This window comes from Mobula hypostoma, chromosome 4 (assembly GCF_963921235.1).
Source record: "Mobula hypostoma chromosome 4, sMobHyp1.1, whole genome shotgun sequence".
NCBI lineage: Eukaryota > Metazoa > Chordata > Chondrichthyes > Myliobatiformes > Myliobatidae > Mobula > Mobula hypostoma.
Genome location: NC_086100.1, coordinates 35,571,583 through 35,586,921, shown reverse-complemented (window position 1 = coordinate 35,586,921; position 15,339 = coordinate 35,571,583). Strand labels below are relative to the sequence as shown.

The 15,339-nt window shown below is 34.6% G+C and overlaps 1 protein-coding gene across 2 annotated transcripts in view; it reads left to right on the top strand.

Moving 5' to 3' along the window:
- The first annotated feature begins 610 nt into the window (after positions 1–610).
- Positions 611–15,339, top strand: part of LOC134345238 (uncharacterized) — a 192,641-nt gene continuing 177,912 nt past the window's right edge. Inside the window, exons 1-7 of one of the 2 annotated variants that reach the window (XM_063045581.1) lie at positions 611–687; positions 1,812–1,889; positions 3,033–3,128; positions 3,660–3,755; positions 6,845–6,892; positions 13,926–14,021; positions 14,694–14,789. The gene's annotated coding sequence lies outside the window, so the exon portion shown is untranslated. The remainder of the gene's footprint in view (positions 688–1,811; positions 1,890–3,032; positions 3,129–3,659; positions 3,756–6,844; positions 6,893–13,925; positions 14,022–14,693; positions 14,790–15,339) is intronic. The other variant, XM_063045582.1, reaches the window with a different exon arrangement.

The window sequence follows — 15,339 nt, the reverse complement described above, 5'->3', positions numbered from 1 at the left end:
CTGTCATTTGCACACTCTCCTTTGCTTAACTAATATATTTCTCACTTTCCTAGGTTCAACCACTTTTGAAACCACAGAGCAAAGCATATCCACAGAGAAAAGTACAATGTTCAGCCCATCTCCATCTCGGTATACATCAGCCGTAGCAGGTATCATCATTTTCAAATATTCCCCAAAAGTGGCTAAGAATATCTCCTGCTATCAAAACAAATGATAATTCAAACAGCTGATATCAAAACAAATGACAATTCAAACAGATTTCCTTCGGTGTATACCATTGAAAGATGCAGAATCTCTTATTGCTTTTCAAACAAGTAAATGTCTTTTTTTCATATATTATCTGAGAGTCCAGCATTCAAGCTGCAACGTTCATTAAGTAGCATGTGGCCATCTGTCATATATCAGGGAAGGTAACAGTGTACCTTGATGACATTATTATAAAGAGGCATGATGCTAACAATTGTTTTGTTGGAAGGTGTGAAGTATATTTATAATCTCAGGCTTCTGAGAACATGGTATTTCATAAATTATATTAGGTTTGTCATTTGCACACTGTTGTTTGCTTAAGTAATATACATCTCACTTTCCTAGATTCAACCACTTTTGAAACCACAGAGCAAAGTATATCGACTGAGGAGAGTACAACGTTCAGCCCATCTCCATCTGAGTCTACATCAACTGTAGCAGGTATCATCATTTTCAAGTAGTCTCTGAAAGTGGCAAGGAATATCTCCTAATATCAAAACAAATGTCAATTCAAACAGCTTTCCTTCAGTGTTTACCAACACAGCAGTTATCAAAATATTGAGTGAAGAAAATTCTGCCACTTCTTAAATATTAAAGGATGTTAAACAGTGCGAAAATTATTATTAAAAATGCTAAGACATTTTTATGCTGGTGCTTAGATCTTCATGTCAGAAATCCTGTGCGCCCAGGGATTGTAAAGGTATTGCCCAAATGGCTTGAAATATATTTTCACAACTAATGGACTTTCTGTCTTCTGTAGTCTTGAATACAGATCAATTTTGAGGGGCGATAGTGGAGAAAGATTTTCAATGCCACAGTTTTATGTAATGTTTATTGTTAATAAATGTATCAGAGATACAATGCTATCTTCAAATCATATTTTAAGGTTTGGTTAGTTTTAGTTCTCTTCATATTCGTCATTTCTCCAGCAGTTTACAAACATCCTGTTTCAAAAAAGATAATTAAAATTTACAGAATCTCTTATACCGTTTCAAACACAGAGAGGTCTTGTTTTCATTTATGATCTGCGAGTCCAGCATTCAAGCTGCAATGTACATTAAATAGCATGTTGCCATCTGTCCCATATCAGGGAAGGGAACACAGTATCAACATATGAATCTGAGATATTCTAATAATTTGTCGAGACAAGACACAAAGGAAAGGATGTATGACCATTTTGCTTGCTCTATGTCTTCAACAGAGCATAAGGCAAATTCAATTTGAAATTGGGTACCATCAGTACTCAAATATACCTTTTAAAACCATCCAGCGCAACTGACGGATCCTTAAAGAACTGAACAATATTTTTCCCAGATTCCATGTAATTATTGAAGTCAGTCGATTGCGTCGAGAATTTTTTTATCAAGGCATTTGGATTACTGGGAAAGAGTAGTACCTTGATGACATTATTATCAATAGACCTGATAGTAACATTAGATTTGTTGAAAGATATGAGGGATATCTATAATGTCAGGCTTCTGAGGACATGATATTACATTAATTAGATTAGCTCTGTCATTTCCACACTGTCATTTGCTCAACTAATATATTTCTCACTTTCTTAGATTCAACCACTTTTGAAACCACAGAGGAAAGAACAACGTTCAGCCCATCTCCATCTCAGTATACATCAGCCGTAGCAGGTATCATCATTTTCAAATATTCCCCAGAAGTGGCTAGGAATATCTCCTGATATCAAAACAAATCATAATTCAAACAGCTGATATCAAAACAAATGACAATTCAAACAGATTTCCTTCAGTATTTACCAACACAGCAGTTATCAAAATATTGCGTGAAAAATTTCTACCACATTTTAAATAGGATGTTAAACAGTGCTAAAATTAATATTAACAATGCTAAGACATTTCTATGCTGGTGCTTAGATATTCATGTCAGAAATCCAGTGTGCACAGAGACTGAAAAGAAATTGCCTAAAGGGCTTGAATTATATTTTCACAACTAATGGACTTTCTGTCTTCTGTAGTCTTGAATACATGTTCAATTTTGAGGTTCCAGAGTGGAGAAAGATTTTCAATGACACAGTTTTATGTAATATTTATTGTTGATAAGTATATCAGAAATACAACGCATTCTCCAAATCATATTTCAAGTTTTGGTTAGTTTTAGTTCTCTTCATATTCTCCATTTCTGCAGCAGTTTACAAACAGCCTGTTTCAAAAAAGACAATTAAAAGTTACAGAATCTCTTATACCCTTTCAAACACAGAGAGGTCTTGTTTTCATTTATGATCTGCGAGGTCAGCATTCAAGCTGCAATGTACATTAAATAGCATGTTACCATCTGTCCCATATCAGAGAAGGTAACACAGTATCAACATATGAATCTGAGATTATCTAATAATTTGTCGAGCAAGACACAAAGGAAAGGATGTATGACCATTTTGCTTGCTCTATTTCTCCAACAGAGCATAAGGCAAATTCAGTTTGCAATTGGGTACCATCAATAGTCATATAAACCTTTTAAAACCACCCTGTGCAACTGACGGATCCTTAAAGAAATCAATAATATTTTTGCCAGATTCCATGTAATTATTGAAGTATGTCCATTGTGTTGATCAGTTTTTCATCAAGGCATGTAGATAACTTGGAAGGAGTAGTACCAAGAATACCTCATTATAAACAGGTCTGATAGTAACAATATTTTTGTTGAAGGATATGAAGGAATTTAACAATGTCAATCTTCTGAGGACATGATATTTCATTAATTAGATTGTCATTTGCACGTTCTCATTTGCTTAACTAATATATTTCTCACTTTCCTAGATGCAACCACTTTTGAAACCACAGAGAAAAGCATATCCACAGAGGAAAGTACAACGTTCACCCCATCTCCATCTGAGTTTACATCAACCGTAGCAGGTATCATCATTTTCAAATACTCCCCAAAATTGGCGAGGAATATCTCCTGACATTAAAACAAATGTCAATTCAAACAGCTTTACTGCAGTGTTTACCAACACAGCAGTTATCAAAATATTGAGTGAAGAATCTTCTACCACATTTTAAATATCAAAGGATGTTAAACAGTGTGAAAATTAATTTTTAAAATGCTAGTAATTAAGTTCAATGCAAACAATGACAGTATATCAGAAATGCAATGCTCCATTGAAATCATATTGTTTAATTTTTGACTAATTTTTAAAATCATTTTGACAATTTCTAAAGCAGTTTTCCTGCTTCCTGATTCAATAGAAATAATCAATTGGTGTAGAACCTGTTCTTGCCTTTCACATGCATAGATAGCTGTGTTCATCTTTTATCTGACATTCCAGCATTCTAGCTACAAATTTCTTGAAAACAGCCTCGGGTTTCTGAGGCCATGTTATTGAATTTATTAAATTTGAACTTTTTGTGTTATTTGCATAATTGAATTTTTATTATTTTTTTTAGCTTCAACCATTTCTAGCACCACAGAAGGAAGCACGTCCAAAGAGCAAAGTACAACCTTGAGCCCATCTACAACTAAGTTTACATCAACTCTGCCAGGTATCATCCTTTTCAAGACATCCTCAAAAAGAGGCAAACAATACCTCCTGATAAAGAAACAAGTGATTTGTCTGCTTTCCTTTAGTTTCGACAAACACGGCAGTTATCAAAATATTGAGTGATGAAGATCCAACCTAATTTTAAATATGAAAGGACATTAAACTAAAATCAATTTTCAAAATAGAAGCACAATTTTATGCAGGAATATAGCTGCTTATGTCAGAAATCTAATACTTATAGCAATTAAACAGAGATTGTCCATATGGATGGAAATATACATTGACAATTTCTAAACAGTTGGTTGAAGTTCCCTCCTTATACTCTACAATACATTGTCTCTTTTGAGGGGCTAGAGAGGTGAAAGATTTTCAATGCCACAATTTTATCTGAATTCATTGCAAAACAATTGTATCAGAACTGCAATGCCCTCTATCGTATTTTAAAATTTCTGGTTAGTTTTATTTCTGTTCATTTCAATCGTTTCTACAGAACTTTTCCTTCTTCCTGCTTCGATACAGATAATCAATATTTGCAGAACCTGTTCTTGCTTTTCACATACATAGATGTTATGTTTTTATCTTTTGTCTGAGATTCCAGCATTCATGCTGCAATTTTGTTTACAGCACCATGGTGCCATCTATCCTATAACAGGGAAGGTAACACAGCACCAATATCCAATTCTGAGATATTCAAAGATTGGAAAGTTCACTTATTATCAAAGTATGCAACTCTGAATTTTTTCCTCTCCAGATAGCCATGAAATCAAGAAAGAGAATAACTGCAGCATGAACATCAGTCCACAATTCCCTCCTCTCTGCAGAAAAAAAATGATCATCAATGGAACAGGCTCATTGACCCTAAATCCCCCTACCCGCATACTAAAGAATAATCAAGAAAGACCAGGCGAAAGAAACAGAATGGAAAAAAAATATATAAACCAAGAGAAAGTCCACTGTCTAAGTCCACATCCAGAACACAGAAAACCTGGGCAACGTTCTCCCCTCTCCATCGCAGAGTGATCTTACCAGTGATTAAAAGGCAGTCTCCCCTCTCCATAGCTGAGCGATCTCACCAGCCATAAAAAGGCACTCTACCCCATTTGGCAGCAGCACGATCCCACTACGATAAAACTGTAGGCTGCCGCATTTCAATCTCCATCATCGCTTTAAATGGCAATCGATTGATGGTTTATATAATCAGCAAGTTGGAGTTGGGCATTAGCTTGCAGCCTTCTTGCCGGGAGGTATCCACAAGCTACTCTTGAACCACGGAATCCCCTCGAAGACTGCAGAGTGCTGAAAGCCCAAATGATCTCCAAACGGCAAATCACAAGCTTCACCAGTTCCAGAATCGCATTCAGGAGAGAAAAAAACATAACAGACGTAAAAGAAGTGAAATATATGGTTTCATGATCTCTACAGAAGATGTGAAACGAAGGAATGTTGTATGCTGGTGCCACCTTGACTGAATATCAAATGATAAGTGAAGAGAAGAGACAAGAAACAGATGTTATTGGATAACTCTTCCTGCTCACTTTCTCCAATAGAGCCCAAAGCTATTTCAATTTGCAGTTGAACGCTATGAATTATCAAATATTCCATTGAGTAACTTCCAGAGTGCATGAAGGATCATTAAAGAAAATGATAATATTCTCCCCAGAGTCTTTGTAATTATGAAAACCTATACATCGCCTTCATCAATTTTTGTATCAAGGCAGAATTGATAGCTGGCAAATAGCAGGATCTTGATGGCATCATTATAAACAAACCTGGTGGTAACAATAGTTTAATTGAAGGATATGAAGGAAATTAATAATGTCAGGCTTCTGAGGACATATGATTGAATACATTAGATAAGGAGTCAGCATGCTGTCATTGGCTTAACTGATATGTTAGAAGACATTAGAAAGCAGGTCCACAGAGCAAAGTACATCCTTGAGCCCATCTATAAATGTGTTGACTTCACATGTGGCAGGTAACATCCATTGCAACAGGTCCTCCAAAAGTGGCTAGAAATATCTCGTCATGTAAAAATAAATAACATCTCAAATAGTTTTCCTTTAGTTTTGCAGTAATCAAAATATTCAATGATGAAAATCCAACCACATTTTTAATGTCAGAGGAGGAGAAACAGTGTTAAAATCAAAATAGGAATTGAAACGTGATTTTATGCTGGGGATAAGCTCATCATATCGGAAATCAAATGCATACAGAAATTGAAAAGAGATTGCCCAAATGGATTGAAATATATGTTCACAATTTCTTAACAGATTATTGACATTGTTTCTGTTACTGTGTAGAATGTATGCTCCCTTTCGAGTGCCTAGAGAGGAGAAAAACTTTCAGAGCCAGCACTTTACCTAAGGTTCATTGCAAACAATTACATCAGAAATGCAATGCTCTATTCATATCATATTGTTTAATTTTTGGCTAGGTTTTAAAATTTATTTTGACAATTTCTAAAGCAGTTTTCCTGCTTCCTGATTCAATAGAAACAATCACTAGATGCAGAACTGGTTTTTGCCTTTCACATGCACAGATGTCTGTATTTATCTTTTAACTGACATTCCAGCACTCAAACTGCAAATCTCTTTAAAGCAGCGTGCTATTATCTTTCCACTAACAGGGAAGATAACCCAGCAACAATATCCGAGTCTGACACTTTCCAATGATGTATATAATGAAGAGACTAAAAACAGATGGTCTAGCAATTTTGCCCCTTCAACTTCTCCAGCAAGGCCCAAAGTAATTTCAGTTTACAGCTGTATCCCATCAGTGATCAAATTCGTATTCTTTTGGGACTATTCCAGAGCACATGAGGGATTCTCTAAAGAAATTGATAATATTATCCCCAGAAGCGATTTAATTATGAAAATCTGTCCATTCCGCTAATCACTAAGAATCAATAGTTGGGAGAAAGCAGAACTTTAATGACATCATTATAAACAGTCCTGATATGAACAGTAGATTCATTGACAGATATGAAAGAAACAAATAATGTCAAGTTTATGAGGGCATGTTATTGAATACATCGGATTAGGTCTCAGCAAGCTGTCATTGGCTTAACTGATATTTTTCTCACTTTCCTAGGACTGACCACTTCTGAAACCACATTAGAAAGCACATCCACGGAGCCAGGTACAACCTTGAGCCCTTCAACAACTGTGTCGACAGCAGCTGTGAACGGTATCATCCATTGCAACAAGTTCTCCCAAGAAATATCTCCTAATATACAGTGGCATGCAAAAGTTTGGGCAACCTGTGTCAAAATTTCTGTTACTGTGAATAGCTAAGCGAGTAAAAGATGACCTGATTTCCAAAAGGCATAAAGTTAAAGATGACACATTTCTTTAATATTTTGAGCAAGAAAACTTTTTTATTTCCATCTTTTACAGTTTCTTTTCCTCCTTGCATGAATACAAACACAGAATTCATAAGGATCTAAGTAAATAATACAAATTACATTACATTTAAATTACAGCAATATGATCACAGTATCCCATATTCCAAATCAATCATGTAGAAAAAACGATTGAATTATGAAATGAAATAAAATAAAATAATGTATTTTATTTAGAAAGAAATCTACCCCACTACCAAAATGAGCTGATAGTTAAAAAAAGAAGAAAAAAGAAAAATACCTTACCATATGATATTATAATAATAATGGCTCAGATCCATACTTTAATAGCAGTTCAAAGATCATGAAAATTATTCAGAAAGGGTCCCCATAACATTAGAAAATCATGCTTAGAATCAGAAATCAAACAACGAATCTTCTCTAGATCAAGGCACAACATAGCATCAGATAGCCATTGAACATGAGTGGGTCTCCTTCCACTTGAGCAAGATCGCCCTCCTGGCCATAAGAGACATAAAGGCCAGTACCCGCAAATTAAATGGCTTCAATTTTATAGCGCAATCCTCAACAATACTAAACAAGGCAGTCAAAGGATTGAGCTTAAAGCTGACATTGAGAAGTGCAGAAAAAATTTGAAGTACGTCTTTCCAGAGTTTTTCAAGGCTCAGACATGTCCACAACATATGAATTAGTGTGGCTACTCCATTAGTACATCTATCACAGTAAGGGGAAATATCTGCGTAGAAACAGGAGAGCTTGTCTTTAGACATATGAACTCTATGTACCACTTTGAATTGTAATAAAGAATGACGAGCACATAATATTGAAGAATTAATCAATTTTAAAATAATCTTCCAGCTCTATTCAGATATGAAAATCTGTAAATCCTTTTCTCAGTCTCCTTTAATTTTATCTAAAGAGGCCTTTTTCAGTGCCAACAGCAGACCGTAAAATATTGAACCGTTGTCAAAGGGTTTCAGATTAAAAATTGTACCTATTATATTCCTATCTGGACTCGTAGGAAATGTATCTAATTGAGATCTTTAAAAATCTCTAATCTATAAGTATCGAAAAAAGTGGGTATTGGAAAGGTTAAATTGCATTAAAAGTTGCACAAAAGTAGAGAGATTCCCTCCATCAAACAAATCCTGAAATCGTTTAATACCCAATCTATCCCATTCGTTAAATGATAAGTCAATTAAAGATGGTTTAAAAAAATTAGAAAAGATGGAACTTGAGATAGAGAATATTAATAAACCAAAATGTTTTCTAAACTGTAACCCAAATCCTCAAAGTATGTTTGACCACCACATTGTCAGTTAGTTTATTTAAAGATAAAGAATGTGAGGATCCAAGTAAAGAAATAATGGAATATTTCATAACAGAATTGACTTCCAAAGAAGCCCATATAGGGCAATTCTCATGGTCAATGTAATATATCCAGAACGTAATATTTTGTATACTAACTGCCCAATAATATAACCTAAAATTGGGTAAGGCAAATCCTCTGTTCTGTGCGGTTTTTTGAAGGAGAGCTTTATTTATACGAGGTTTTTTATTCTTCCATATATAGGAAGAAAGAATTGAATCTAAAGAGTCAAAAAAATTTAGGAATAAAAACAGGCACAGCTTGAAAAAGGTATATAAATTTAGGTAAGATATTCATTTTAATAGAATTGATTCAGCCAATCAGTGATAAAGAGAGAGACGACCAATTAGAAAGTGTTTTTTAATATAATTTAATAAACATAAAAAATTTTCCTTAAATAAATCTTTATAATTCTTAGTAATTGTTACTCCTAAATATGTAAATTGTTTTCTTAAAATTTTAAAAGGAAGGTTACTATCAGTTGGTATTAAATTGTTTAAAGGAAACAGTTCACTCTTCTGTAAATTTAATTTATATCCTGAGAACTAACTAAAATTGGTCAGTAAACGGAACACGGATTGTAAGGAGGTTGTAATATTAGATATAAAAAGCAATAAATCATCAGCATAGAGCGACACTCTATGAATAGTACCTCTCCTTAAAATAACAGTAATCTCTTTAGACTCTAGAAAATCGATTGCTAAGGGTTCTAATACCAAATCGAAAAGCAGAGGGCTCAAAGGGCAACCTTGTCTAGTTCCATGTTAAAGTTTAAAGGGTTCAGAATTCTGAAAATTAGTAAGAACCCGAGCGGAGGGAGATAAATAAAGTAATTTAATCCAATGAATAAAATTAGGTCCAAAATTAAATTTTTCTAAGGATGTAAATAGATAGTTTCATTCGACTCTATCAAAAGCCTTCTCCGCATCCAAAGATATCACACATTCCGATATTCCTTAGATGGAGAGTACATAACATTTAACAAATGCCGTATATTAAAATGGGAATATCGATTTTTAATAAATCCCATCTGATCATCCAAAACTATAGAAGATATAATATTTTCAAGTCTGGGAGCCAACTCTTTAGATAAAATTTTAGTATTAAAATTGAGTAAAGAGATGGGTCTATACGAAGAACATTCAATAGGATTCTTATTCTTTTTGAGAATGAGCGAAATGGAAGCTTCGTAAAAAGACCGCGGCAATCTTCTGACCTTAAAGGAATCTGTAAGGGTAGAGCATAAGTGCGGTATAAGCAAGGAGGAACAAGCCTTATAAAACTTTCCAGAGAATCCATCAGGTCCTGGGGATTTCCCAGAATGCAATTCTCGCATAGCCTGAGCAATTTCCTCCTGGGAAATGGGTGGATCCAATTGCCTACGATCATTTAACGAAAGATTAGGAATATTTAATTGATTCTAAAAAATTATTCATTGCAACATTATCATTAACAGAGTCAGAACTATACAATTTAGAATAAAATTCCCTAATAGTATCATTAATTTCAAGGTGGTCAGTTGTCATGTCCGCATTAATTTTACGTATTTCTTTAATTTGCTGCTTGGCTATAAATGCCTTCAATTGATTAGCCAATAGCTTACCAGTTTTAGCTCCGTGAATATAAAATTGACTTCTATCTTTTAAAAGTTGGCTTTCAATTGGATACGTTAAAAGAAGATCATATTTAGTTTTAGTTTCAATACGTCTCTTATATGTTTCAGAATTGGGTACCAAAGCATGTCTATGGTCCAGTTGTTTTAACTGATTGGCTAGTTCATTTCTCTCTTTATTAGCTTTTTAAATGATGTTTGCAGTATAAGAAATAATTTGACCCCGGATGCATGCTTTAAAAGTATCCCATATAATAAGACTAGACGTCTCTTCCAACATATTTTCTTCAAAAAAAGAGAGTAATTTGATTCTCCATAAATTTTAAAAAGTCCTCATCAGATAACAGAGTTAAATTAAATCACCAAAATCTACTCAAAGGGATAGGACCAGGAAGATTTAGAGATAGAAGTACAGGAGAGTGGTCAGAAATAGTAATCTCTTTATATTTGATTGATCAAACTAATGGAATCATTTGACTATCAATAAAAAAAATAATCAATCCCGGTATAAGAATGATGAACATGAGAGAAAAAAGAATACTCCCTATCTGTCGGATAAAGAAAACGCCAAACATCAACTATACCACATTTAGTTAGAAAAGATCGGATAAATAAAGCTGATTTATTAAGTGTGGCTGCTTTGATAGATGAGCGATCTAATACTGGATCTAACCAGCAGTTAAAATCTCCTCCCATCACAAGAGAGTAAGTACACAAATCTGGCAAAAATGAAAGTAGGCATTCAAAAAATCCTGGATCGTCTACGTTGGGGGCATATACATTAGCAAAAACAATCAATCTACTGTCTAATCTCCCTGATGCAATACCAAATCGACCATTAGGGTCCGAAAAAACTCTATGCTGAACAAAAGAAACTGTATTATCTACAAAAATCTAAACTCCACGTGATTTCGCATTAAACAAAGGATAGAATTGCATACCCTTCCACTGAGTAAAAAAATGCAAGCTATCACAGCTGCGTATGTGCGTTTCTTGTAAGAAAATAATGGGTGCTTTTAATTTTTTAATATAAGCAAAGATTTTGTTCCTTTTGATGAAGTGATTCAACTCTTTCACACTCAAGCAAAACAAGTTAATATTTCGAACCATTTTAAATACCAATCAACGTTTAATTAAAAGATCTGGTTATTAAAGTTATTAAAACTAGAAAGCAAACCATAAGGTAAGGTATTCAAACAAGCAATCATATATTCAACCCAACATAGCTCCCAGAGAAAAATAAGCCCTACCCCTCCCCTACCCAAAGCGAGAAAGCTGACCAATAGGAGGTCAGTGAGCTAAGATCTAAGTTCCCTCCCCAAAAAATCCTGTTGACAAAAAACTCTGGTCCTACAAGGTCATTATGTCCCTACCAAGACACAACATAAAAAGAAAAATAACTCAGTATTCGAAAACATGAAAGGATCAGTTTAAACAAATTCAAAGAAAGTGGTATTAAAATAAAGCCTCAAGAGGGGATATAGTAAAAAAGTATCAAGAAAAATATAAGAGAAGACAACATATCAACAGCCAAAATATAAGCTTAATGAAATCTTATTTCAAATTCATATTAACAGAAGAAAAAATTAATCAAACAAGAAATATAGCAGTTTTAGACTTCATCCTTCAGAAACTCTTTCGCTTTTTCAACCGACTTTATTCTTTTTCGCAATCCATTTTTCAAAACAATACTCAGAGGGGCGGTTAAACCGAAGGGATGGTTTATATCCTTTGTTGTAAAATTCTGACATAACTTCTTTATACTTCATACAATCAACCATAACTTCAGGCGAATAGTCTTCCACAAATCTAACCTTGTAACTTTGGAAATCGATCATTCCTTGTCAACGGGTATGGCGAATTAAAAGGTCATTAATACGAAATTCATGAAAGCTTAGAATGACCGATCTGGGTCCCGCCACTGCCGACAACGTCTTTGAAGTCGGTGAGCAATTTGCTCGATTGTGCTTCGGCTCAGAAGTGAATAAAGCAGGGAATAGCTGTTTCAGAAAGTTTGCAAAAAACTTTGTAGGGTCAGCGCCTTCAATTGATTCTTCAAGACCCAGAATTTGCAAGTTATTTCTCCTATTTCTATTTTTGAGACTGATGATGCTTTTCATCATTTTATCATTGGATAAAGATAACTCTTTGCAGAGTCCAATTGTATCGTTAACGTCCTCTTCAAGTTTCACCTGCTTTGCAGTATTTTCCTAAGTTCAGTTCTCATGTTCAGATAAAGTTTGTTGAATTGTATCCAATTTGGTATTAAGTAGTTGAAACTCCTTAGAAAATTCTGATTTATACCATTTAAGGAAGTCACTGATTGAATCCAAAGTGACTGGGGATTCATCTTTAGTTTCTCTTTCTTTTGCTGAAACTTTTGTTCTTTTCCCAGCCATTGTAAAGCAGTATTAAAGTATTATGATAAGGTTTCAAAAAAAATGACCGGTATGAGACAATTAAGTAAACAGGGTAGGTGCAATCTAAAATGATGTTACTCTGTCAGCTGCCATCAGGGGTCTGTGACAGTTTCAAAATAACAAAAAAGGAAAAGGGCCCGAAGCAAAAGTTTGGGCACCCTGCATGGTCAATACTTAGTAACACCCCCTTTGGCGAGTATCACAGCTGTTAAACACTTTTTGTAGCCAGCTAAGAGTCTTTCTGTTCTTGTTCTGGGGATTTTCACCCATTCTTCTGCACCCTTTTTTCTCCAAACATACCTTTACTCATTGCGGCCAGGAAGTTCTATTTTAAAATCATCAGTCCACAGGACTTGTTTCCAAAATGCATCGGCTTGTTAAGATGTTCCTTTGCAAGCTTCTTATGCGGAATTTTGTGGTGAGGACACAGGAAAGCTTTTGGAGGATAAACAGCGTTAAAATCAAAATAAAAATTGAAACATTTTATGCTGGGGATAAACTCATCATATTGGAAATCTAATGCATACAGAAACTGAAAAGGGATTGCCCAAATGGATTGAAATATATGTTCACAATTTCATAACAGATCATTGACGTTGTTTCTTTTATTGTCTAGAATGTATGCTCCCTTTCGACGGCCTAGAGAGGAGAAAAATTTTCAGAGCCAGCATTTTACCTAAAGTTCATTGCAAACAATTATATCAGAAATGCAATGCTCTATTCATATCATATTGTTTAATTTTTGGCTAGCTAGTTTTTAAAATTTATTTTGACAATTTCTAAAGCAGTTTTCCTGCTTCCTGATTCAATAGAAACAATCACTAGATGCAGAACCTGTTTTTGCCTTTCATCTGTATAGATGTCTGTATTCATCTTTTATCTGACATTCCAGCACTCAAGCTGTAAATCTCTTTAAAGCAGCGTGCTGTTATCTTTCCGCTAACAGGGAGGATAACCCAGCAACAATATCCAAGTCTGAGGCTTTCCAATGATATATATAATGAAGAGACTAAAAACAAACGGTCTGACAATTTTGCCCCTTCAATTTCTCCAGCAAGGCCCAAAGTAATTTCAGTTTACAGCTGTATCCCATCAATGATCAAATTCATATTCTTTTGGGACTATTCCAGAGCACATGAGGGATTCTCTAAAGAAATTGATAATATTATCCCCAGAAGTGATCTAATTATGAAAGTCTGTCCATTCTGCTAATCACTAAGAATCAATAGTTGGGAGAAAGCAGTACTTTAATGACATCATTATAAACAGTCCTGATATGAACAGTAGATTCATTGACCGATATGAAAGAAACAAATAATGTCAAGTTTATGAGGACATATTATTGAATACATCGGATTAGGTCTCAGCAAGCTGTATTGGCTTAACTGATATTTTTCTCACTTTCCTAGGACTGACCACTTCTGAAACCACATTAGAAAGCACATCCACGGAGCCAAGTACAACATTGAGCCCTTCAACAACTGTGTCGACATCAACTGTGAAAGGTATCATCCATTTCAACAAGTTCTCCCAAGAAATATCTCCTAATATAAAACAACTACCATGTCAAACAGTATTCCTTTCATTTTGACCAACACAGCAGGTATCAAAAGACTGAATGATGAAATTCCAGCCAAATTTTTGATGTCAAAAGTGCTAAAATATATCTCAAGGTATTGAGTGTTGGGAAATATTTTATTCTGTCAGAAATCTAATGCAGACAGATATTCAATACAGATTGCTAATGTGCATAGAAATACAAATTCACAATTTCTAAAAAATTCTTTGAAGTCCAGTCCTTTCTACTCGAGAATACGTGATCTCTTTTGAGGGCGAGAGTAGGTAATGATTTTAAATGCCACATTTATGACTGAAGTTCATTGCTCTGTCTAAAAAGTATTGTTTTAATATTTGGTTAGATTTATTTCTCCTTATTTTGACCCTTTCAAAAGAAGTTTTCCTGCTTCATTCAATTCAATCAATAGATGAAGAAGAGCCTGTTAGAGCCTTTGACATACATGGATGTTATGTTTTCATCTTTTATCTGAGTTTCCAGAATTCTAGCTGCAAACTTCTTGAAAACAGTAGCAGGTTTCTGAGGCCATGTTACTGAATTTATTAGATCAGAACTTTGAGTGCTGTTATTTGCATAATTGTATTTTTATCATTTTTTTAAGTTCCGACCACTTCTAGCACCACAGAAGGAAGCACATCCAAAGAGCAAAGTACAACCTTGAGCCCATCTACAACTAAGTTTACATCAACTGTAGCAGGTATCATCCTTTTCAAGACATCCTCAAAGAATGGCAAGGAATATCTCCCAACATAAAAGCAAATGACATGACAATTTTCCTTTAGTTCTGACATACACAGCAGTTATCAAATATTCAGTGATGATGATTTTAAAGGATCGCATTAAATATGTAAGAAATCTAATTACTTTCTCACCTTCCTTGGTTCAACCACTTCTGAAACCACATTAGAAAGCACATCCACCAAGCAAAGTACAGCCTTGAGCCCTTCTACAACTGAGTTGACATCGACTTTAGTAGGTATCATCCATTGCAACAAGTCCTCCCAAAGAAATATCCCCTAATATAAAAACAATTAACATGTCAAACCGTCTTCCTCCAGTTTTGACCAACACAGCAGCTATCAATATACACACTGATTGAAATCCAGACTAATTATTCATGTCAATGGACATTTAACAGTGCTAGAATTAATCTCAGAAAAATTAATGCAACACCATTTTTTTGCTGTGAGATAGCTAGTTATATCAGGAATTTAATGCATACAGAGAGTCAACTCAGATAGCCGATA